Source organism: Stenella coeruleoalba (genome assembly GCF_951394435.1).
Source record: "Stenella coeruleoalba genome assembly, chromosome: 7".
Lineage (NCBI taxonomy): Eukaryota > Metazoa > Chordata > Mammalia > Artiodactyla > Delphinidae > Stenella > Stenella coeruleoalba.
In genome coordinates, this window is record NC_137153.1 from 12,044,072 (window position 1) to 12,071,436 (window position 27,365).

A 27,365-nucleotide genomic window follows, 5' to 3' on the forward strand; every position below is an offset into this window, starting at 1 on the left:
AGGTTCGCGCCCCGGTCTGGGAAGATCCCACATGCCGTGGAGCAGCTGGGCCCGTGAGCCATGGCTGCTGAGCCTACGCGTCCGGAGCCTGTGCTCCGCAACAGGAGAGGCCACAGCAGTGAGAGGCCCGCGTACCGCAAAAAAAAAAAAAAAAAAATTTAGATCAGTAAATGATGTAGTCAATAACTAATTTTTATTTTGTAAGAGGCTTCCATCCAAACTGAAAATATTTGGTCTATGTCATGCAAAGTTCCTGATGTAGGAATAACTTCAAAGCAAGTTAAGGTAACATTTCTTGGGTATACACTAACAAATTAGGTGCACTAATACCACTACTGGGTTTTTGCCAAAACAACGAAATTCAACGAGGCATCATTATTCACTTATAAGGTAAGGACATTTAACACCAGAGGGATCATTTAACAAGAGGACACTTTAACTCTCCAATCTCGGGTGTGTGAACAGAGCTGAATGAAAATCAAGAGCGTCCTCTGTGCACGGCAGTCTGCAGTCATGGTTGGTTTCATTTTACAGCCATAGATACTGTCCCTGAATTGAAATGGCTCTGACAAATCTCCTGGTGATGCCTTGCTACACAGCTTCTCAGTAGCCATGTTGGATTTGGTCCAGCACTTCACCCTCAAACCACTCTCCTCCTTGGCCTCTGACCTCCCACTCCTGTCCTTTCCCTATGACTTTATCAGTCCACATCTTGGCCCAAAACATGCAAAACAGAACCAAAGCAAAGATTATGTGCTAATGTATTAGGGGACGCATTCCAAGAAAGCAAAAGTGAAGGGAACTGAAAGTGAGATTGTGAGAAAGGAAGCAAATACAAGGAGGTGAATTACTAAGCTGGACACAGTTTGTGTAGAAACACAGACCCTTTTTAATTTACTTATGTTCCCCCAGTAAGGACATTGCAGAAGAAGCGTTTTATCTGACTTCAGAGCATCTAGTAGGAAGAGAGAGCAATTTATCTAGAAATGTATCAAGAATCCTGTCTCTGTTGAAAGTCTGCCCTAAGGGCAATCTCCTCACCTCCCGGCTGCACTTACGGCGGGTGTCATGCAGCCTTCTCTGAGCAGCGTTGGAGAAGACAGAGCTTCTGTGGGCTCGGTCACGTTTCACAAGCTCACTAGGGTTGCTCAGGTCCCAAGCTTACCGCGTACAATGGGAACGGCGCTGCAGTCAGCCCTGGCCTCTGAGCATGGATAGAGGAATGTGAGGTTTGCTGTGGTGGCCATGGCCAGGGTTTATGTTCTTAGGATACAGGCAAGGCGAGCATCCAAGGCCAGGGAGGTGGACAGAGGCAGAATGGGTTAAAGTGACAAGCAAACGATATATACAAACACATGTTTACATATGTGTATATAGTAAATACGTGCATGTATGTAATTCTATAAATATATAATGCACACAGTAAATACATATACATTCTTTTTTTTTTTTTGGAGTCTCCTAACTTTGTTGGGTTTTTTGGCCATGCCATGTGGCATGCGGGGATCTTAGCTCCCTGACCAGGGACTGAACTCATGCCCCCTGCATTGGGAGCACAGAGTCTTAACCACTGGGCTGCCAGGGAAGTCCTATACATTCTATTCTATTCTACCCTCTCGTATGCTATCCTAATTCCTCCACTGGGTTTCTAACTATCGCTCATATTCATTTTTTACTAGAGTACTTGATCTAAGGATGCAAATGTGCATCCTGGACTTCTTAGCATCTCCCTTGGAGATGCAGGCGCTGTAGCGCTTGCCAAGGTTTTACGGATGGAGAATCTTCACTTGAGCGCTCAGCTTTGGGTGGATAAAAGGCGCTGACTGGAGGCTGCTAGTAGGCAGACCTGAAACCCACTCACACTCCAGACCATCTGATACACAGCTGAAGGCACCTGTCCTGGGAGGAAGGCCAGGAAATATGCTCCCTCCTGGGAAGTGACGCTGCTGTGACAGGGAAGCTGTATATGAGGATATATGTATACGTATAACTGATTCACTTTGTTATACAGCAGAAACTAACACACCATTGTAAAGCAATTATACTCCAATAAGGATGTTAAAAAAAAAAAGAAGAAGTGTGGAGAATTCTCCCTTTTCAGTCCTGGGCAAGACTGTTGTACTGGCTTTAGTGACAGTCACAACCTGCTGGGAGATGGGCAGGAACCCACATCCTGATGGGGATCTTTTACTAGAACAAAGGAGGGCTGCGCTGGCCCTGTAGGAGGCGAGGGGACCCACGCTGAATAGGAAGGGCAGGGTTTCGGCTTAAGAAAGAAGGGCAGCACCTCAGAGAAACTCTCACACCTGAGGGTCAGGCTTTCAGGGACGTCTTAGCCTGAGTCTGGAGCAGGCTCCAGGGGATGCTGAGAGGTCCCATTCCCCACAGGCCATGCCTAGAGGAGCAGCAGCTGCCATCCACCCCGAGAGGGGCAGGAGTGTGGAGACAAACGCTGTCTATGACCCAGGGAGATGGGGTCTGCTGAGAGCTACGGGTAGGGCAGGAAAACCGGAGTGCAGGAATTTTAATCTCCCTTCTTATGAGGACAGGGTCACATTCAATTAGAGCCCACCCATATGACCTCATCTGACTTAAAAACCTCTTTCAAGGCCCAGTCTCCAAATACACTAACACGCTGAGCTACTGTGAGTCCGGACTTCAGCATATGAATTTTGCGGAAACAGAAATCAGCACATAATAGAAGGGGTGTAAAAATGATCCATTCAAGCGATGAAATATGCTAGGTATTTCACTGATGGAAAGCCTTCAAAGAAAAGTTACCTCGGTTTACTCTCCTCAGAAAGAACCTTTCCTAAGAACTGATTTTCCTCAAGCCCAGCACTCATTTTTCTTGTCCTTCTCTGTTCTTTTTCCTCCCAGTTTCATTGAGGTATATGTGACATATAGCATCGTGCTAGTTTAAGGTATAGTTTTTTTGTTTTCTTTTTGCGGTTCGCGGGCTTCTCACTGTTGTGGCCTCTCCCGTTGCGGAGCACAGGCTCTGGACATGCAGGCTCAGCGGCCATGGCTCACGGGCCCAGCCGCCCCGCGGCATGCGGGACCCTCCCGGACTGGGGCACGAACCCATGTCCCCTGCATCGGCAGGCGGCCTCTCAACCACTGTGCCACCAGGGAAGCCCTAAGGTATAGTTTTGATGTGATGATTTGATATGTGTATCTATCACAAATTGTTTACCATAATAATGCTAGTTATCACAACCTTCACCTCAAATAATTACCTTTTTTTTTTTTTTGTCGTTGTTACGGGAAAAACGTTTTAGATTTATTCTCTTAGCAACTTTCAGGTATATAATACAGTACTGTTAACCAGAGTCCCCATGCTGTACATTAGATGCTCAGAACTTATTCCTCTTATGACTGAAAGTTTGTATCTTTGGACCAGCATCTCCTCGTTTCTTCCCATGACTCAGCCTCTGGCAGCCACCGTTCTCCTCACTGTGTCCAGGAGTAGGGCTTTTTTTTTTTTTAGATTCCACATATATGTGAGATTATACAGCACTTGTCTTACTCTGACTTAGTTCATTTAGTGTATGTCCTTAAACGGCAGGATTTCCTTCTTTATTCATGAGGCTGAATAGTATTTCATTGTGTGTGTGCAATATTATTCAGCCAGGAGAAAGAAGGAAACCCAGCCATTTGTGACAACATACATATATATATATATATATATATATATATATATAAATATATAAAATTATACATATAATAAGACATATATGTATATTTTCTTTCTTCTTTCTCCATGTATATATAATAAAAAATATAGAGAGAAATATTAGTTAATATATTATATAAGCATATATAAGTATTATATGCTCATAATAATATTTTAATATATATATTTTAAATTACAAAATTCTCTTTATCCATTCCTCCGTTGATGGACACTTAGGCTGTTTTCATATCTCAGCTCTTGGGAATAAAGCTGCTATAAACATGGGGGTGCAGATGTATCTTCAAGATAGTGATTTCACTTCCTTCTGAAGTGTACTCAGAAATGGAATTGTAGATCGTATGGTAGTTTTAATTTTTGAGTAACTTCCACAATGATTTCCAGTGGCTGTATCACTTTACATTCCCACCAACAGTGCACAAGGGTTCCCTTTTCTCCACACCCTCTCTAGCATTTATTACCTCTTGCCTTTTTGATAACAGCCATACTGAAGATGTGAGGAGTTTTACAGTTTCAGGTCTGACATGCAAGTCCTTATTCCATTTCTAGTTAACTTCTGTGAGTGGAGTGGGCTTGGAGAAGTTCTCTTTCAGTTGAATTGTTTGGGAACCTATGGGCTTCGTGAACTTGGGAGTCCAAATCTCTCCACAGTTTTGGTAAGTTCTCCGACATTGTTTCTTTAAATCAGCTTTCCACCCCTTTCTCCCTCTCTTCTCCTTCTGGGCCTCCAACAATGTGCTGTTTCTTTTCTTTTCTTTTTTTTTTTTTTTTTTTTTTGCGGTACGCGGGCCTCTCACTGTTGTGGCCTCTCCCGTTGCGGAACACAGGCTCCAGACACGCAGGCTCAGCGGCCATGGCTCACAGGCCCAACCGCTCCGCGGCATGTGGGATCTTCCTGGACCGGGGCACGAACCCGTGTCCCCTGCATCGGCAGGCGGACTCTCAACCACTGCGCCACCAGGGAAGCCCTATTTTCTTAATGATGTCCCTTAAGTCCCGTGGGCCTTCTTCATTCCTCTGCATTCTTTTTATTTCTGCTCCTCTGACTGAATGATTTCAGATGATGTGTCTTCAAGTCATTTGTGCTTTCTTCTGCTTGGTCCAGGCTCTGGTTCCAGACAGGATGTCCCTGGGGGTCCACGACATCAACAACTACCCGAACCTTTGCGAGTGCTCTGCAAGGCCTGCAAGGACCGCCGACGTCTTCAGTGGCACATCCAGGTCCAACGGGCAGGGTCCAGGCGGCGGCGGCGGGAGCCAGAGCCGGTGGTACGCGCTCACTCGGCGGCAGGGGTTGGCTGCGCGCACCTGTACACACTGTACACACACGTCGTGGCAAAGCTTAGTGGCAGCGTTAGGGGCCGGGACCCACGGCAGGCACACTTGCAGCTGCGAGGGCCTTGGTTGTCGGGGTGCGATCCTGTGTCTGCAGGGTCTCACCACAGGCGTGCACACAGCCGCGGAGGCCAGTCCAGCCGTCAAGGTGGTGGGTGCAGCTTTACCGCTGCAGGGACTAGTTGCACTTAAGCCCCGCGAGGCAGGCCAGCGACCGGAGGTAGGGACAGATCTAGGCCCACGGGCAGCTGTGGGGACCCTGGCTGTCAGCCTGCACTCTTGTGGCTGCAGGGTCTTGTCGCAGGTCCTCACATGGCCGCGGAGGCCAGGGGTGGGAGTCAGACTGGTGGCATCCGGGCACACAGGGAGGGGCCGGCCCTGAGCGACCACAGGGCTGTGGATGTCAGCTGCAGGGTGTAAGCCAGCGTCCTGCATGTGTGCAGCCAGAGTCAGGGGCCTGCTGCTGGTGTGGATTCAGGCCTGTCTTCCTCGGGATCTTGGGCATTAGGGCTTCTTTCATCCAGAGCTCTTTGACAATACCCTAGAAAACTCTGACTTTTATTTTATCTGGTTTAATATTCAGGAACATGGGAGCACAAGTCTTTTGTTACCATTCTTATCATAACCAAACTTGAAGTCTTGGAGCAGTTGAATCTGGAGCAATGCATACAAGAAATGTGCTATTTTCTGCTTTTCAGCCATCTTTGGGAGCTACTTCCACATTACCTGGCGAGGCCATGGCTCAGCGTCATGGGACTTCTAATTCCATCTGAAGGTTTATGACTCCCAAATTGTTTTTCTTTCTTTCTTTTTTATTGAAGTATAGTTGGATTACAATATTGTGTTAATTAGTGTTGTACAGCAAAGTCACTCAGTTATACACATACATACAATCCTTTTCATATTGTTTTCCATTATGGTTTATCACAGGATATTGAATACAGTTCCCCGTGCTATACAGTAGGACCTAGTTGTTTATCCATCCTGTATGTACTAGTTTGCATCTGCTAATCCCAAACTCCCAGTCCATCCCTCCCCCACCTCCCCGACCCTTTGGCAACCACCAGTCTGTTCTCTATGGCTGTGAGTCTGTTTGTGTTTCGTAGATACGTTCATTTGTGTCATATTTGAGATTCCACATGCAAGTGATAGCATATGGTATTTGTCTTCCTCTGTCTGGCTTACCTCACTTAGTGTGATCATCTCTGGTTGCATCCCAGTTGCTGCAAATGGCACTATTTCGTTCTTTTTTACAGCTGAGCCGAATTCTTAACTCTAGTCCTGACCTTGCTTTTATATGCCAGTCTTCCATATCTAATTGCTTATTCAGAATCCCCACTTAATCGAAGATACCTCAAAATTATCAGTCTGAAGTAGATTTTATTTTTCTTAACTAGCTCCTTAACCTGCTATTTCCCCAATCTTTTTTACCTCAGTTAATAGCACTCCTTCCTATCATCCAGCTACAAAAGTCAACCCACAGGACGCACCCTTCACTCTTGTCTTTGTACCGCTCCTTACTCCATCCATCAGAATATCTTGCAGATTCCAGCTCGAACCATATTGCAAGTTAACTTCTCCTTATTTTCACCATTACTCTCACCTGGACAGATGCAGTAGTAAAACGTGTCTGCTTCTTTCTCTGTGTGCCTCATTCATCCGTGCTCCAAATGCCTGCAAGAGTAATTTATGAAATATATGAGTGAAAGCATGCAGCTCTCCTGATTAAAATCCTCTCTTTGCTCCTTCTCCAAAAGAGAAGACGTATAAATCCAAATTCGGCATCCCGGCTTCACAGCACACAGATCTGAGGCATGCCCAGGACTCCAACCTTATGTGTTTACTTGCTCTCTGGGATTCAGCCACACTTTTCTGCGTTTCCCAAAATTACCAAGTCATTTCCAGTTTAGAGGCTGTTTAGCTCTTTACTTCACCCACCAGGCTGCTCTTCCTGTATTTTGTGTTGTTTTGTTTTTGTTTGTTTAATTTTGGAAGTTGCCTTTTTTTAGTTAAAGATACTGGAAGGTCTTTACTAATCACCGAAGTAAAGCTGTTCTTTTATCACTGCTGTTTGACATTACTAACTACATCACTAATATTTCTCTTTAAATGATAGCACTTACCCGTATTTTCCATGTTCTTTTAAAGTTATTTATCTAACTGTTTATCCTCTGCTACCCTGCCATTGTGGGTAAAAGTTAAATAAATACCAGAGTCTTCTGTGGACTTTCAAATATATGTCCCCAGGAGTTAGAACAGCCCCTGACACACAGGAGTACTCAATATATGTTTGTGTAGTCGCTAGATTTCAATTGTTTGAGAGTCAACCCCCCATCCTGGAATCTTTGACATAACTGCTGCTTCAAAAAGTTGCTCCCACATTGCTTTATTTCCTTTAAATATTCCTCCAAAGCATCTTTGGTTTTTAAAAATGGTACAGATTTTCAAGTCTTCAGAGGAGGCTCTAGGAACAATTTATTTTCCCAGCTTGACAATAACCTCCTTCAACATATAAAGTGTGCAACTCTGGGATGAGTACAATGACAAAAAATAGGATATAAGCCATTAGTAAGTTAGGAACTTATTTATTAAGCATGTGGAACATTTATGGACATCAGTAAAAATATTTTGTTGCTATTATCTGAGCTCACATCAAGGTGGCTATTTTTTTAAATTTATTTTATTTTTTTATACAGCAAGTCCTTATTGGTTCTCCATTTTATACATATTAGTGTATATATGTCAATCCCAATCTCCCAATTCATCACACGACCACTTTCGCATCAAGGTGGCTTTGATTCAGTATATTTTTATCCTAACAGTCTCAAGTCGAATACCAACACATGGATATAGAGTAACATTATTGGCAAACTTTAAATTATATTAATGACAAGATTTTCTCCATAAAGACCGGGAATTGGGTTATTACACTTCATATTAAGCAGGAGAAACTTCATTTTCTCATAAGAATGTTTCACCCTTCAAAAAGAAAAATAAGGAATGATCCTAAAAGAAAGGAACATCTCTTCAATCTCTGGGACCCCCAGAACACGCATCTTAGTGCCTTGCATTTTGTCAATGTGTAAATGTCACAAATATTGCTATAGTATCTCATACCATTTTCTTTTGTTCTATGATTCATTTAAAATCTTGAAATATATTTGCATACATTTAAAATATACTTAATTTAATTTATTTATATTATCAAGAAACTAGATCAACTATGTAGACAATTTTAGTTCAGAATTCATTAAGCATATAATTGTAGATTTGAAACACAGCCAATTCTTAAAAGTTACAATTCACTGTCCCAAAAAAAGGGCTCAAAATCATGGTCAGGACATGTCCTGTCCCCTGAGTACAACCATTAGCTTGTTTATGCTGTCTGCTAGGATTATAAACATCAAACAAGTGGCAAGTAAAGAATAAAACCAGATAACTTGATATAAGAATTGTGATAGTCTTCTTAGGGGAAACTTCAGTTGTTCCTTTAAATCTTGATTATTTTTTATTCTTTATACCATTTTAACATTCTCCATTATGAACCTTAATTCATTGTTATCCTATTTAATGCCAAGACTGTTCTCCTTAGCCATGAAGATTATGGCCATTTGTAGTCTTTATTTAGTTCAAGAAATGGAGAGCAATTTTCATATTATAAGCAGCTTATAGTATATCAGGAAAGGAAATATGTTGAAAAATGCTCTTAAAAAGCAAATATAAATATGTTATTAATATCCATGTTTTTAGTCAATGGTCCTTCCCAAGGGGCTTTAGAGCCTTAGAGAAATAAGAATACTTAATGTGCTTTTCACGTTTCCTACCTTGGCCCTCATCATTTTGTAAATATTTGAATCAAGAAGAAATTGAAATTGAAGAGGAAGTGGGAAAAAAGAAAGAAATCTCTCCATAGCAGTATTGTGATAAATACAGACAGACACAGAAGCTTTGCTAGCAATATTTCTGGTTTGGAATGTGTAGGAAAATTGTTAAATGTAGTAACTTTAAGTTATTCTAACAGTAAATTATGGAGCCCTGGACCCTAAACATTTCCTTGGCTATTTCTATAAATTTCTCCCCATCCCAGTATCACACTGTTTGCCACGTCATGGAACTTTGAGCCCTTTCTCTGTTTTGTTTTTTTCTTTCTTTCTTTTTTTGGCTGCGTCAGGTCTTAGCTGAGGCATGTGGGATCTTCCTTGTGGCGCGGGCTCTTTGCTGCAGCCCACGGGCTTCTCTCTAGTTGTTGCATGCGGATTTTCTCTCTCTAGTTGTGGTGCACGGGCTCCAGAGAGCGTGGGCTCTGTAGATTGCGACACATGGGCTCTAGCTGAGGCAGGCGGGCTTAGTTGCCCTGCGGCATGGGGGATCTTAGTTCCCGACCAGGGGTCGAAGCTGCGTCCCCTGCATTGTAAGGTGGATTCTTTACCACTGGACCACCAGGGAACTCCCTCTGTTTTACTATGTGAGAAATTACTCAGAAATGATAATAGGCAGAGCCTTTCTCTCTTCATGCAGAAACACACTTTATTTAGTAATTGTTGCATATGAATGTGCTTCTTTATTTTGCAGGGTATCCAAATGAGGAAAACTACATATTGTAAATTATTTGCCTATGTTTTAATGCCAAAATTTGGAAGAGATAGTAAGCAAAAGGATGGGAAGACTAAAAAAGAGAAATGAGGTGGGAATGAGTTGAATTTATTTCCCATTTTAGGTTTAAGGGTCTTCCAAAGATAGGTTTTAATTATTATACCAAAATAATTTTTGATAGAACATTATAAACTTTAAGTACAGGAGAATTTTTACAATGTATAATACTAAGAATTTCAATAATCATTTCCAAAGTTTCTTTTTACTAAGTAAACTCTATGGTTAGTTGCAAGGATTTTATGCTTTTGATGAATTAGTTGTTTAAAAGCCCAGCAAGATTAAAGTGGTATTAACATACCACTACTAGCGGAATGGTCTGAGTTCATTTAACATACATTAAATTGTCCCAGTCAAGTAAATTATAAACTGAAGATATGATACTAGTACATACACAAAGGTTTCAGTGTGATGTAAGGGCAGTGCCTCTGAAGCACCCCCATCTGCAGGATTGAGGAATGTTCATCATGGAAATATTCTGCATCATTTTGAAACAGTTTTGTTTCTAGGAATTGCATTGCTTCCTTATGTTCTAGTCTTCATATATACTTTTAGCATAACATTCGCACACTTCTCTTTCTTAACACACACCACAGGGTTCCAAGTGTTCTTTGGAATGGAACTAAAATCAGCACAACTTTTCTAAGCCCCTACAACTGGCTATGAGCTCTCAGTTTTATTCTGTTTTGTTTTTCAAACCCACTAGTCCCTTTTTCCAGGAAGATTTATTCTTTACATTCTTACTCTGTCCCTATGCCCACTTTGATGCCGAGGTGTTCTCACGAATGTCAAGATACACTTATCACTGACCTACCTTTTGAGATTCAGCTCACAATTTTTTCTTCTACTAAGGAACAGTGATCACAGTATTTTATTTGGTGAAAAAAATGAAGTTATTGATCACTCATTTATCCTAGTAATCATATAAATTTATACAAAAATTTATCTTTCACTAAATTAATATATGCTTGATATTTTAATTTGTATATACAAATACACATTTGTCTATGTTTCACTATATTGTAGTTTAAACGTACAAATAGGAATATATTACAAATAAGATATGTAAATACAAACAGCATATAAACATATAGAACAGAATTTGTAAAATGATGGAGAAAAGGAGGACTTTGAAATATCTATAAGAATTTTCTATTAGAATTATCTATAAACCTTTAAAATGGGAAATTTTCAGTAAAGTTGTTGTGTATCTATTTCCTCTAAAACTCAAAAGTGCTGACCATATTTTTACATATGTACGTGTATATATGTATGTTCTTGTCTCTAATATCCAAAGAACATTTTAAATATATTACATACATTTTAGTTACTTCTATTTTTTGTGATCATTTAAATTTGTGATCTGTGATCTGAACAATGGTGGAAATATTTTTGCAAGGAGTAGATAGGTAAAGTGTTCCACAGAATATATCTCTATAAAAAAGTATCAGATGAGAAAAAGTGATGAGATTTTAGCTCTCTCTTCACCTGATTTATTTTTAACTGTAAATTCCCCTAGTTTTCTACAGAGACTGAAATTAATCCTCTTATTATGAGGACATGTTTGAGTTTGTTTAATAGGAAATAATAATTCTCTGTAACTTTCTTCAAGAGTTCAAATGAGCATAAATCATTTGTGTTTCAATAATCCTATCACATTAGAAAACTTCCAATATAATATCACTGTCCAGCATTTTTACAGTGTGAATATCTACTAATATTTTAGCAGGGGTAAGAGGATTCTATTCTGCATAAGTTTTTTAAGGGTAATCACCTTTTTTCTCTAATGCAGCACCAGGCTGTAGAATTTAGAATGTGCCTCAGACCTTTGCAGTTAGAATTCTTTATTCTTTGGCCATCTTTTTTTTTTTTTTGGCCGTGCTGCATGGCATGTGGGATCTTAGTTCCCAGACCAGGAACCAAACCCGTGACCCCTGCAGTGGAAGAGTGGAGTCTTAACCACTGGACCACCAGGGAAATCCCTCCTTTGGCCATCTTGACTATTTTAGGTGCATTTGAACTGAGTCAGGCAAGCGGTCCTTATCTGGAGTCTTTTTATCTGGTGCCATTAGGAAGGGAACTTTCATTCTTTTCTTGGGTTGCTAACTAAAGGCTAATATGAGCTGAGAGGTTCTGGTCACCATTTTCTAAAGCCAACACAGCGAAAGGCAGAACCTGCTTCTGTGGCCCACGTTCCACCCGAGCCTGATCCAACTAAAATACGGTTATTCCATGTAGATGGGCTGCGTTAGTATTCTTCTGGCTGCCCTAACAAGTGGTCACAGACTGGGTGGCTTAAGACGACAGCAATTTATTGTCTCACAGGTCTGGAGGCTGGAAGTCTGAGATCAAGGTGTCAGCAGGCATGGTTCCTTCCAGGAGCCCTAAGGGAGAATCTATTCCTCGCCTCTCTCCTAGCTTCTGGTGGCTGCTGGCAATCCTTGGCGCTTTGGTTTGGAGATGCATCACACCCATCTCTGCATCCATCAGCACACTGCATTCCCCCTGTGTGTGTCTCTGTGTCTGTCTCTCCTCATCTTCTTAGAAGGACACCAGTCATATTGATTTAGGGCCTGCCCTGCTCCAGTATGACCTCATCTTAACTAGTTACATCTGTAAAGACTGTTTCCAAATAAAGTCACATCCACAAGTTCCAGGTGGATATGAATAGTTGGGGGACACATGGACAGTTACATTTCATTCCACTGTTTTTTCTACGTAGCTTATTTTGACTTTCTAAACTTTAAAACTAAAGTGTATAAACCTCCATTCACAAACCATCTCTTGTATTTTAAGAAATAGCTATACTGCATATTTTTTCACATATCTCTCTATATGTTAATCATAAACTGAGTACCACTTTTGATCATTCTTTGAAGTTTCCTGCTCAGATATCCTAATGGTTATTTATTATAAATCATTAAAGTACTATTATATGCCTCACAGATTATATTAATTTATAAAATCTTTCGTGATCTCTATTAGATTCAGTTGAATCTATGAGTTAGGTGAACTTATCACAAACAAAACTCTTTCAGTGGGGCTTCCCTGGTGGCGCAGTGGTTAAGAATCCGCCTGTCAATGCAGGGTACACGGGTTCGAGCCCTGGTCCGGGAAGATCTCACATGCCTGCCGCGGAGCAGCTAAGCCTGTGAGCCACAACTACTGAAGCCTGCGCGCCTAGAGCCCATGCTCAGCAACAAGAGAAGCCACCGCTCACCACAACTAGAGAAAGCCCATGTGCAGCAACAAAGACCCAATGCAGCCCAAAATAAATAAATAAAATTAAAAAAAGAAAAAACTCTTTCAGTGTCATGCATGATTCCTTATTCTTTAATTAGGTCTTTCAGTTCAGGCTGAGATACAATACAAAACAAACAAAAATCATTTCATTCCTATTAAATCATATGCCTATTGTGCAGCTGGAGAATTTCATTCTCCATTACTGTGACTCTTAATTAATTTCTATTTATCTAAAATGCCCAATGGAATGATTACAAATGTTTGAAATATGTTTGCAGTGAATGTCATTTTCCCCAAGTGTTCTTAGGTCTTAATAAGTTGATCCTGAGACTACTTCCCTTTCATTTTGTATTTGAATAAAGTAGAATAAGTCAAAATTGTAAGTTTGAAAGTTTTGATTTTAGTTTTAAAATCTGTTCATCATGAATAAAAATAACGAATTGTTAATAATTACCCCAACTGAATGTAGAGATAAGTAATTATACTTTCCTTTGCTTCCTAATATAAGTTTGTTAATAAAGTATTGAAAACAGAAGATACTAAGGAGTCAAAAACAGCTGTACTCAAGAGAGCGTTGATTGATTAATGGAAGTGGGAGCCCTATTATTGATTAAATGTATTTCTTTTACTTAATAGCTCTGTTATATAATAACTTGTTAATTTTAATACGCTTGGAAAGTGGAGTGTTCAGAAATCTTATTTCTATTTACTGCTGTAAAAAAGTGTTCATTAGAAGGAAGAAAGCATCAGTCTTTTATTTATTCTGTTTTGTTTTCTCAACAGGATCAGACATGAAACAGCAATTATAGCATCAACATATAAGCTATTTGTTTTTTAAAAAAGGGAAACAGCATTGTGGGGAAATTCAAGACAAATAATACATATTTTTGTTTGAGGAAATATAAAAATATATTTGGTAAGGTCTGTAACATGTTTGGTTATGAAAGGAAATAACGTCTTTGGGCAAGGGGGAGGGGAACGTATCTTTGCCACAGAAAGACTGTGGAAATAGTGGTATCAAGGAATGAATATTCATATTAGACCAACAGCAACTGGGCATGATTTAAGCATTCCTAGGCATTAAAAATTACAAAAAAATTAGTGTGCATTTTAAAGTTTCTTTTCTGGTAAATTCCTCATGGTACTATCATATCGTTGCCATCTGACATTCCTGAGATATGCTTTGCCTGTACTCTGCATGGTACGTACAAGCTGTCAATATCGGCTCTTCCGCATGTAAGAGCAGAGGCACAATTAACAGTAAGTTTCTTGGGCCAAGTGAGAAAATGTCTTCCAGCTGGTCTTAGTGAATGCACTTCACACCTACCACAAAATTTCATTTGGTTGGGTTAACAAGTAGAACACAGAGATTTGTATTTTCTTAGAGAAAAATTTAATTCCTATGTGCACTGAAAACTACAACCAAATGCTTCTGCTTCTGTTTGAATTTACAAGTCTATTTACAATGCTAGAAGTTTTAGTACTTTAGCACATTGATAACATTTGTATCATTTGCAGAGTAGAATATGCTAGTTCACAAGTATTAAGTGCAGTAAACTGTTTTTCAAAGCAAATAAATGGCTATTTATCCTAAGCATATATCCGTGTTGATTCATTCATGCCTAAGTTTTGCTTCTAGCTCTATTATGCTTTTGAGCGACAAACATTCTTTCAGGCATGGCTCATTAATCATTTATTAGTTCATAAAACACTTTACTTTCTTGTCATAGTGAGTATGAGATTAAAAAGGATTTTAATTGATGACAGGATAATTTTTTAAAGTTTAGTTTAAAAAGAGGTTTAGGGAAGTGGGAGGAAGAATGAAAAAGAATATTCCCCCCCAAAAAAAAACCTCAAAGGAAATGGAGATGAGAAAAATCTAAATTAGGTGTTAATAAGACTAAGATTTCAGTAGCTTTGGTTTTTCCAAGTTCTCAGTTTTCATTATTGGTCCTGAAAATAGTGCATGATAAGGAAATCAGAAGGTTATTTCACGTAAACTCAGAATTTTAATGATTGGTAATGCTAATATAAAGAATAAATTTTTGAGGGGCATATTTATAACACGTGAATTTAAATATTTCTCTTGTTGGTGAGACTTTCAAAGTTATTGCTGAAATCAGGAAAACCTCTATAACATATGATATTGAGTTAAGGCTCAGCATAGTATACTGATTTTATGTATAATTCATTGCATCTTTATGTTTTAGTTCAGTGTGAGGCTTTTTGTAGTAGGGAAGTCTGACAGAACTAAATTTGTGGTCTCATGACATGCAACTTTGGGAAAATTATTTCAGATTTCTAAGTCACGGGCTCATCACCTGCAATATGGGAATGATACCCATCCCACCTCATAGAGCTGGGGTCAGTACTGTTGAAAGCAGAATAATGACACGATTCATGGGGAGCAAAATGAAGTACTGTAGCATCTGGCAAACGTCTAACCTGATTACCCTATAAAACTGAAGCTCTCCCCAGCATGCCCCAACACACTGCTGACTGCACAGGAATTCAGTGCTCAGGGAATTCTTAGGAAAAAGAGAAAGATGAGAGAAGCTAGGACATACGAACCTGACGTTGGTTCAGGTTTCTCCTCGAGTCGATATTTTATGAAGCAAAAAACAGAGTTGGGAAAATGAGAGGCTGAGCTGAGGGGGCAAACATTAACTTTCAGAAACTGTAAGAAGTTAGAAAGCTTAGTAAGGAACCCAGGGTTTTAATGAGAAAACTGAGGAGCTGTGCCATAGGCTGAATTGTGTCCTCGCAAAATTCATATGCTAGAGCCCTAACTCCCAACATGATGGTATTTGGAGATGGGTCTTTGGGGAGATACATTTAAATGAGGTCATGAGGATGGGGCCCTGTAGATGGGTTCAGTGCCCTTATAGAGCTTTCTCTCTCTTTCTCCCCACCACCTCTCCCTGCATGCATGTAAAGAATCGGTCACGTGAGCACATGGCAAGAAGGCACCATCTGCAAGCCAGGAAGAGGGCCCTCACCCAGGACCAAATCTCCTGGCGCTTTTATGGTGGACTTCTCAGCCTCTAGAACTATGAGAAATAAATCTCTCTTGTTTAAGCCACCAAGTCTATGGTATTTTGTTTCAGCAGCCTATGCACACTAAGATATCCTCAGAGTAATATGACCTCAAATAACAACATTCAAATAATTTCATTTCCTGATTCAATTAAATTGATCTTTCCTCGATTTGTTCCTGCCAGAAGCAAAGGAAAACCACATCCGGAGCCTCAAATTAATCCGTATTTCTTTTAAATATAATGTCAGCACTCAATTAAATGTAACTAAGCACATAAAAAGATAACAGTTTATTGGGAACTGAGAGAAAAACAGACAATACACATAGAAACATGACATGTAGATACTGGTTCTATGATATGTGAAATCTTATATAAGTATGATTAATATGTTGAAGGAATTAAATAAGATTTAAAATTTCAGCAAGAAACCAGATACAATAAAAGGAGCAAATTAAAATTCTAAAATGAAAATGACAGTAACTGAAGTTAAGTAATCAGTAGAAATGGTTAACAGCATATTAGGCATTGCTGAAAAAATAAAGTAGTGAACTCAATGATAGGTCAGGTGCTGCGGGCATACTGCTGTACTGTGGTATGGGGAGAAAAATGGTGCAGAAAAAAGATAAATCAGAAAGGAGTGTAAGAAGCACACAAAGACTAAGAATTTTCATGAACTGATTAAGGATCCACAGATTTCAGCGTTACTGAGATAACTAAAGATAAAAGTCTTGGTCGGCTCCAACTCCCGTAACAAAATACCCTAGACTGGGTGGCTTAAAGACAGACATTTATTTTCTCAGGGTTCTGGAGACTAGGAAGCCCAAGATCAAGGTACCAGAAGACTTAGTTCCCTGTGAGCGTTCTCTTCCTGGCTTGTAGAAAGCTGCCTTTTTGCTGTGACCTCACAAGGCAGGAAGGGAGAGAACAAATTCTATGGTGTCTTTTCCTACAGGATCACTGATTCCGAAGAGCTTATCCTAACCCTTATTGCCTCCAAAAGCTTCATCCCCAAACACCCACACTGGGGGTTAGGGCTTCAATATATGGATTTGGAGGGGCAGGGATACAACCCAATCCATAGCAATATGATTGTACAGTCAGATTCATGTGATCAGAGATCTCATCCGTCACTCAAGCTTTACAACTAATTTCCCAGGTGCACACGGCCACAGGCAGGCTCACAAGAGCAGAAAGTGATCCGAGACATTACGTTTGGGTTTCAGGTTCTTCATTCCCACAACAGAAAGGGCTTGCTTACCTCAAATAGACAATGTTTCTATTAAGGTACATGGCATAGGGCTTCACCTCACCTAGTGGAGAATGATTATCTCATGAATATCTCCATTTTACACCGCAGCATTTTTGACATTTTTCAAGGGGTTAAGCCAAATACACTATAGATTCGGGGTTTATTTACTGGCCACCATCCTTCATCAGATATACCCTATTAGGAGGGAACTAAGATCCCACAAGCTAAAAGCCACACAGCACAGCCAAAAAAAAAAAGATTTCCATAAATAAGGACCCTTCTCCTGGCAAACATCCTCAGACTACTAGTCCTTAGGTTCCTTTATGATGTTGTCAATGAGATTAAACTGGATCACATTCCTCCTTTTTTTCACTCTGGAAGCAACCTTCCTATAAGGGCATAACATAAGGGTCATCACCAGAATTTGTTTTCCAAAGGGGAGCAGGAATTTCCTCTACAAAACATGTGAACTGTTATTTATATTTCTTCATAGGTGTACTGATATTCTTTAATCAGCTGAATTACTGTTTATCCTCTCTTATCCACATTTACTGAATCTTTCTATTATTGGAGGCATTTGATTGTATAATCTTCCTAAAGCTACATGCATTTCAACTGGTTTCCATAGGTATTGTATCAATTCAAGACTTCATCTCAGCTTCCAAAAATATTTTCTCATCCTGGGATCACGGTGTGCAGAAATCAGGTTTCCAAGTAAGAGAATTTAAAACTCTTTGTTAACATGTTGCTATAACAAATAAAGTCGTATTTTTACACTATATGTAAATTAGGATTACAGTCATATATTCCATCCTTTCGCAACTGAAGCAACTTTTTCCATATTAGAAATAACTGGGGTGGTGACTACAGGCAACCTTCCAGTCAAGTCTGTATTCTCTGTGGTTTGTGGTCATAACTATTTTGCAGGTAACACTGTAGGGTTTTAACAGATAGCAGCTTCCCCCTGTCATTATATAGCATGGCCCATCTATCCCCCATAAGGATATGCTGTATTGTGCCCTTTTCTTTCACTCCTAACCTGTTGCCTCACCAGGTCCAGGATATACATAATGGAAAGGCTCAAATGAACAAGAAAGGGAAGATGAATATCATTCTTATCTGTGGCACTTGGGCCATTAGAACACCACGAAAGCCACACTCTACAATGATGATCTATAATTTAACCTTATCAATTTTTTTTCTTTATTGGAGTATAATTGCTTTACAATGGTGTGTTAGTTTCTGCTTTATAACAAAGCAAATCAGTTATACATATACATATGTTCCCATATCTCTTCCCTCTTGTGTCCCCCTCCCTCGCACCCTCCCTTATTCCACCCCTCCAGGTGGTCACAAAGCACCGAGCTGATATCCCTGTGCTATGCGGCTGCTTCCCACTAGCTAGCTATTTTACATTTGGTATTGTATAAATGTCCATGTTGCTCTCTCATTTTGTCTCAGTTTACCCTTCCCCCTCCCCATATCCTCAAGTCCGTTCTCTAGTAGGTCTGTGTCTTTATTCCTGTCTTACCGCTAGGTTCTTCATGACATTTTTTTTTCCTTAAATTCCATATATATGTGTTAGCATACGGTATTTGTCTTTCCCTTTCTGACTTACTTCACTCTGTATGACAGACTCTAGGTCTATCCACCTCATTACAAATAGCTCAATTTCCTTTCTTTTTATGGGCGAGTAATATTCCATTGTATATATGTGCCACATCTTCTTTATCCATTTATCCGATGATGGACACTTAGGTTGTTTCCATCTCCAGGCTATTGTAAATAGAGCTGCAATGAACATTTTGGTACATGACTCTTTAACCTTATCAAAATTTGCCCATAGCTACATACATGCCTTTACTGGGTTCTCTAAGACGCAGAACTTTGCAAACATCAGACTTTGTTGTGATTCCAGTATTTAACGGTTCTTCCTGGGAGAGTTTAGGAGCTCCTCCCAGAATTTCTGCCGTGTATGAATATGGTCGTCATTGATCCTTCCATTTAATGAGAACTGTGCAGTCTCTCCATTCTTAAAGAGAGCTCCTTCTGATGGCCCTGTTTAGACTAAAATGTCTTTTTCTTCATGATAAAAAGCCTTTAGTAACATTTTGCAGCATCACTTAGTATACAACGACCAGCTCCTAACACCTCCACCAAGCATTTGGCCCTCTGAGGCAGATGCCAATCACAGTACCACATACTTTGTCCCATCGTACATTTAAGAAATTGTAAAATATGGGAAAACGGTCTGTACTCCCCAATAGTGGGTACCCAACAAACCTTCATTTGGGTATATCTTACCTCTGAATATGGCTTCATCTGGAAGGCAGCTGTTTTAGCAACATCGTATCTTGACTTACCGCCTGAAGGATAAAGAGGTTCTGCTCTATTGCATCCTCTACTTTATCCCATTCACTTGACTTTCCATTGTCAGATGTGCTGCCTCACATCTTCTCCTCAGACTCACCAGGTAGACCTTTAAGAAGTGCTTAAAATCGGTAGAAATCCACTCTTCTTCCACCAGACGGAAATCCAACCAGGGTTTCTCCCAACACTGGCTATTAGTCAATACTCAATATAAGAGACAGAAATAAGGGTTTATTCCCTCACTCTGAAGTGCTGATGTGGAAAGAGTGTGATTGCATCCTTTTGGGGGATTTCAATCTCCTTGTGACTATCTTTGCTGTCAGTATGCTCTTTCCCTTTATTTCACACTTATTACCTTTTTTTTTTTTTTTCGGTACCCGGGCCTCTCACTGTTGTGGCCTCTCGCGTTGAGGAGCACAGGCTCCGGACGCGCAGGCTCAGCGGCCATGGCTCATGGGCCCAGCCGCTCCGCGGCATGTGGGATCTTCCCGGACCAGGGCACGAACCCGCGTTTCCTGCATCAGCAGGCGGACTCTCAACCACTGCGCCACCAGGGAAGCCCTCCATAAACCTCTTAATGCTGTTTCACTTCCGGACCCCTGAAGAGTTATTTTGGATTGTTTTGTTATTGTTGCTTTGTCAGATTCTTTTCCTACTGACTTTGTGGATAGAACTTAAAAGGATTCTTGTATGAAGAGTATGATTTCTTCAAAACCTGAGCAGTAACTGGGCTTCTTGCTTGTGGGCAGGGTCTGGGACAGAGAACAAAGTACTTCTCACAATTTGAAGATTATGTCCATTTAATCTAGTCCATGTAATTCCCAGAAAGCTCACAGGTTGGGCTGGGCCTTCCATTTTACTTGGATTCATCAACCAGCCTATATATGTCATATGGGTACCTACGGTCCTTAACTCCTCTTGAACTGAGGAGGCCAATCATCAACTCATTTCCATTCCATGAGACTGCAAACTGTGCTTGGCTGCATATCTAAATCACAACGGAAGAGAAGGTTTATCCAGTTCTCGATGGTGCATCAGTGCTCCTCCAGCTTTTGCTGTTCCTATTCAGCTTTACCACATCAAATACGTCGGAGGCAACAAGAACCATACGTTTACTCTTCAACGGTCTATTAATCCCTAGAAAACGTCTAGGAACGTCATAAAGAAAAGTGAACATCAAACTTGTGTCTGAGCCCTTTCTCTTGTTATCCTGGAATTCTGTAGTGTTTGATGGTTACAACAGAGGGGGGCTCAGGCAATCCCAAATTTTCACTTAGCATGGCCAATTAAAACTGGAAGAAAAGCAGACTTAGTTGATACCCATGTAATTACCAAACGCAACATGCACCTGCATTAGATTCCTATTGCTGATATATTAAAAAAAAGCCACAAACTCAGTGACTTAAAACAACACAAACTTATTATTTTATGGTCCGGGAGGTCAAAAGCCTTGATGGCAAGGCTCTGTCCCTTCTGAGGCTCTGGGGGAAAGTTTGCTTCTTTACCTTTTCCCAGGTTCTAGAGGCTGCCTCATTCCTGGTTTCTGGCAACTCCCATCTCCACTGCTTGTCATTGCATCACAAGGACTCTGCTTTCCTCACGACGGCTCCTTCTTTGACTCCCCCTTACAAAGACCCTCATGACTATATTACCTCCTCTCACTCCGAAAATCCAGGATAAGCTCTCCATCCTAACACCCTTAACTTAACCACATATGCAAACTCCCTTCTGCCACATAAGGTGAGATATTAACAAAGAATTAAACTGCAAAATAAGACATGTGAATCAGAAATCTAATCTAGGGTAGATCTTTACAAACCACTTCAATGACATAAGGCACAAGAGGCAGTGAAAAAGCAGAAGGGGGTCTGGGTTACAGCACGTGGCTTCTGGTTCCCTTTCTTCCTTCATCAGATGCACCCCACGGTGGTAGACACGATCTCTAAGTGAGGTTTCTCAGACACCACACAAAGAGAATTTAGGTTATGAAACACCTCACTTTTATACCCAGGTTTCTATATACCTTACTTGAGATTTTCTGGAGAATGATGACCCATAAATCCACAGATTCTAGGATTGTTTGTCATAAGCAATTACAAACCAGGGACATTCTATTAGGAGGTTTCCACAGATAAGTGTTCTCCTAACCAATATCATTAGTGTTTCTATCAGGAGGTCAGTTATCAGCATGTTTATAAGGACATTAGACTGAAACCCCTCATTCTTTCCCCAATAGCACCCCTTCCCCAGATTACAAGCCAGCTGCTTTAATTTCTTTCTCCACAAGGGCATTATATTGTAATTGGTAAGATTGGAAACCCTAGAATAAGAAACGTTTAATTCATATCCCAGTCTATTTATTAGTTATCTAGCTTTGAAAGTTATTTATAATTTTTTTGGAGTCAGTTTTCTGATATGTGAAATACGAATAATAATAATACAGAGTGCATAGATTTAACTTATTTAAAATGCTTTTGACAGAGTTTGAAAATAGAGATATAATAAAAAAGTATAGCCTTTAAGAAATTATAATAATTCATTAAAAAATTTTAAGGGGAAGACAGTTTCTTAAACTGTCAAAGATCCCCAAAGTAAAACCAGCAAAATTAAATACACTAAGCTAATTATGATAAGTAGACATTGGCTTGCCCATAGTATCTTAAATTTGAACTGAAAGAGTCCTAATACAAAGTAAGAGTTTAATTTCTAGAAGAGCTTTTGAAGACAGTAGGGGATATTTATGAATTTATAGCATCCTGTGGAGTGAAATGTTGGTGCACATGTCTGTTTGTTACATAAATATATTGGACATTAATTACAGAATCATGCACACAAAATTTTGAGACATTTGAGTCCTTATTTGAAACAGATTTACAGTTATTGGAATCATCAGGTCTGTACAGGTTCTTCTCAGGGTGTATTAGTATGTCTGTGTTCTGGTTAAAATCACTCATAAGTTATATTCTTCAATGGTAAATAAGTGTTATGACCAAGGAGAATCAGATAATATCTAATATATAATTGAAATATCACAAGGGGATAAGAGAAACAAAATGGAAGCTCAATAAAGCCAAAGCCCACTAAATATTAAATACATCTAAGTACACACTAATCAAACTTCAAGGATAGAGAGGAAGTCTTGCTTGGAGAGAGAGGAAATTTTGAAGTGTGCCAAAGGGGAGAAAACACATCACCTACATAAATATAATAATATGAATGACCACTGATGTCTCATCAGAGACTATGGAGGCTAAAACATCATTAAATGACATCTCTAAAGTGCAGGAAAAAAAATTGGAAGAATAATCTTAAGTATTTGGCTGAAATAATGAGATTTTCAGACAAATGAAACTTAAGAGAATTTGCTGCTAGTCTGTCTACACTAAAAGGAATGCTAAAGGTGGTTGCTTAGACTGAAGTGAAATGACACAAAATGGAAATTAGCTTTTACAAAAGGAATGACGAGAATGAGAAATAGTAAGTTGATAAAATATAAAGTGCATATACACACAATTTTACAATTATTTCCTTAAAAGGCAACTGACTACTTAAGACAAAAATAATGCTATTGCAATACAAGTTTTATAATGTATGTATAAGTAAAAGATATGATGACAATAGTTAAAGGATGAGAGAATGAATTAAAAGTTTTTAAACTGAAAGTTTATTACATTGTGAAGATGGAGTAGCAAATGGGAAGAGCACATTTAAAAGTACTCCAAGTGAAGAAAGTCAAATAAAAAAGTGAGTATACAAATAGATTTCAAAGCAATGAGATTATTTCAGATTTAAGGGTAACTACAGTATGATACATTGCAAATAAATAGATGAATTTAAATTTTATCATATTAAAAACATGTTGACATTGTCTGAAATGGTTGAAAATATTAAATATTTCTATAATTTGTATATTTTCTTTGAAAATGTGTAAATGCTTAACATAATTATAAAAATAGTATAAGGAAAATAAACAATTTATATAGAAAAAAGGAAACAAACTGGTATTGACTGGGGGGCATTACTATAAAGAGATAAAACATATCAAGTGAATTTGAAACAATAATTTGTTCATACTTAGAGTGTTTTGTAAACCAGGACATACTAACTTAGACTTAATAAAAGGAAATGCCTTTGTAAGGACAAGAAAATCTGAAAAATATTATAACCATTTTTCACAATATTGCTGGTACTGTTATTCTGAAAATATGCATTTTTATGTATATAAGCTATCAAAAACTATTGAAATTATATCAACCAGATTCAAAAGCCAATTAGAGCAGGCTCTCATTGAACATAAAGGTTACAATTTTGGCACTGATAACCAATATTTCAATAGCTAAAATATATGAAATAGAATAAAGCCAGGAGATCAGAAATACAGTTTTAAATAGTAAACTTTTGAAGATTTAGGGAAAGCATTCACTACTATAAAATTTTGTGAATAAAGAAAAACAATAAAGCATTTCACCTACTATTCTTGTACATTTCAGAGTGAAATAGTTCATGAGAGACATTTTCTCTTTATGAAATTATATGATCTACTAAATATCTATAAAATAATAATTAGGCTTTGCAAACTCCTGATAAAATAATATATATAGGTAATAATTATGAATGGCTACTAACATCACAATAGTACATTATGTGTCCCCAGGTATTCACAACACCATTTATAAATATTCTAGACAAATGATTGAGCCTCTACCAGATCAAGGCTCTTGATCTAAAAATCATGAAATACTGGGTACAAATTACTATGTTCTATCCATTCCTAGACATCATATACCTATATGTACACATGTATATATATGTAAATATATGCATATATATTTAATTGTACGTGTGTGTAGTTATGGCATATCCATTTTTTAAAATTCAATTGAAAATCCAAATACTTTATCTAGCTTCCATTTTGCACAGTATATCTTTATTATAAGAACAATTTACACAGCCAGCATGTGCTGACCCTCAAGGCTTCTGCTCCAGCAACTAGGGATCAGACCCCACCCCTGATAGGGTGGTGACAGCCACTGAGCAGAGGGGAAGTCCCATCCCTCACCCAACTCCAGCTCTAGCCCCTCCATCTCCAGCCCCACCCCTTAACCCAGGAGATAGCTGCTAGTGCCCCTTGAGGAAAGATGTGACTGTGTCCATGTCAAATCCAGCCCTGCACCAAAGGCACTGGGCACATGAGTCTGTATAGAGATGCTCCCACATAAGAACACCCCTTCAAGACTGCAATAGGTGACTATTGTGCCTAAATTCATAGAGGCTGAGAAAGTTAGGCAAAATGAAAAGGCAGAGGAACTGGTCAAAATTGAAAAAGCAAGAGGAAATCCCTGAAAAAATAAATAATGAAAACAAAAATAATTTACCAGATTAAGAACTCAAAGCATTGGTAATAAGAATGTTAACTGAGTTAGGGAAAAGAATAGATGAACACGGTGAGGATTTTAACAAGAAACTAGAAAACATAAAAAAGACCAACACAGAAATGAGGAATTGAGTAACTGAGATTGAAAACACACTAGAAGAAATTAATAGCAGACTAAGGGATACAGAAGAACACATAAATGACCTGGAAGATAGAATAATGGAAATTACCCAATAAGAACTGCAAAAGAAAAGTTGACCATGTGTGCATGGGTTTACTTCTGGGCTCTCTATTCTATTCCATTGATCTATATGTCTGATTTTGTGCCAGTACCATACAGTTCTGATGACTGTAGCTTTGTAGTATTGTTGGAATTCTGGGTGGATTATGTCTCCAATCTTTTCCTTCAGGATTGCTTTTGAAATTTTGTGCCTTTTTTGTTTCCATATAAATTTTAGGATTATTTGTTGTAGTTCTGTGTAAAATGGCATGTGTATTTTGATAGGGATTGCATTAAATCTGCAGATTGCTCTGAGTAGTGTGGACATTTTGACAATATTAATTCTTCTAATCCATGATCATGGGATATCTTTCCATTTCTTTCTATCACTTTCAAATTTCTTCATCAATGTTTTATAGTTTTCAGAGTATAGATCTTTCACATTCCCAGTTAAGTTTATGCCTAGATATTTTATTCATTTTTTGTGTGTGATTTAAACTGTATCATTTTCTTGCTTTCTGTTTCTGATAGTTCATTATTAGTGTATAGAAAAGCAACAGATTTATGTATAGTAATCTTATATTCTGCAATATTACTGAATTCATTTATTAGTTCTAATAGTTTTTTTGGTGGAGACTTCAGGGTTTTCTATATATAGTATCATGTCATCTGCAAATAGTGACACTTTTACCTCTTCCCTTCCAATTTGGATGCCTTTTACTTATTTTTCTTGCTGACTGCTGTGAACAAAAGATGCAACTTTCCGTTGAAAGGTACTGAGATATTGTGGCCATTGTTACTGTAGTGGTACTGATTAATACATCATGCCTATGATAAATTTCAAAGGATATGGAGAACAAAAGCTCACATTTCTGGGGACTAAAAGTTTGCCTGAGTTCTTCTAATCTATCAATTGCATTGATGGGCCACGTGTCTTATCTCTCTTGATTACAGTGATGCTATTTTCTATTGTAACAAATACCCATAAACGTGGTGACTTTAAAAAGCACAAATTAATTATCTTACAGTCTGTAGATTAGAAGTCCAACAGGGCTTTCACTGGGCTAAGATATCAGCAGACTGCATTCCTTCCTGGATACTTCAGACAAATCCATTTCCTTGCATTTTCCTTCTCCTAAAGGCTGCCTGTTTTCCTTGGATCATGGTTTCCTTGCTCAACTTCAAAGCCAGCAATGTTGAGCTGAGTACTTTTCATGCTGCCGTTTCTGTGATTCTCTACCTTCCTCTTCTACTTTTAAGGCCCCTTGTGATTCACTGTGTCTTCCAGGATAACCCAGGATAATCTCCCATCTAAAAGCATTTAATTTAAAGTCACAAATTCCCTTTTGCCACGTAAGGTAACCTATTCCCAGGTTCAAGGATTAGGACGTGTACTTATTTGAAGGATCACTATTCTGCCTACCACAATACTATTGTCTCATTTTTTGTCTTTCATTAGTGTAAAGCAGTTATCAATATATAGCTCTAAATCATAAGGAGGATCAGTAAAGTATGTGAATTAAATGATTTGGAAATCTGACCTTCTATGCAAAACTTTCTGCTTTCTTTGTCCAACTTCTAAAAGGCACAATTAGTTAATCTAGTCCATGCTCTAGCTGGCAAACTGACTCTGACTCATCCTTGTTTGAGTTTGCATTTTAAACAATTTTAAATCATGAATTTGCCTTAACTGTCCCAATCCAAATTTAAAAGTTTTGTGAGTTATGAAACCCCATTTTTCTCAAGAAAAGTCTACCACCATTCTTTTCATAAGTCTACAATAAATCAATATTTGACTAAACAGGTTTTCGTGTTTTATATAACATTATATTATATACACATTTCTAAATATCCACCACTCTCTGCTACTGATACCCTTTGCGCTGCTTCTCTGTGCTATGCTTTAATAATAATAACCCCCCATGAGTTCATCCTGCAGCTTCCTCAGCCAGTGTCCTTGGCACTGAGGGCTTACCTATCAGCAGTACAGGGAAACAACGGACAGGCTTAAACACTTGTGGACTGTGACAAATACAACACACTCCATAAAAGCCAAACTGCTAATAAAGGTGGCATTATGTAATAATGCGTAAATCTATTCAATGCAACATAGCTTTTCACATTTTATGTTGAGACAGAGGCTGCTGGCGCCAGTGGAACTGGCTTGAGAAACTCATTGAAATTAGAAGGAT

General features: G+C 38.9%; 1 protein-coding gene across 11 annotated transcripts in view; it reads right to left on the reverse strand.

Annotated features, from left to right (window-relative positions):
- LOC307189184 (uncharacterized protein) overlaps positions 1-27,365 on the reverse strand; it is a 408,683-nt gene that overhangs the window by 359,964 nt on the left and 21,354 nt on the right. For 10 of the 11 annotated variants that reach the window (XM_079926991.1, XM_079926990.1, XM_079926998.1 and 7 more), the window contains exon 3: positions 6,633-6,703. The exons of the other annotated variant lie outside the window; for it this stretch is intronic. The gene's annotated coding sequence lies outside the window, so the exon portion shown is untranslated. The remainder of the gene's footprint in view (positions 1-6,632; positions 6,704-27,365) is intronic. 11 annotated transcript variants of the gene reach the window in all.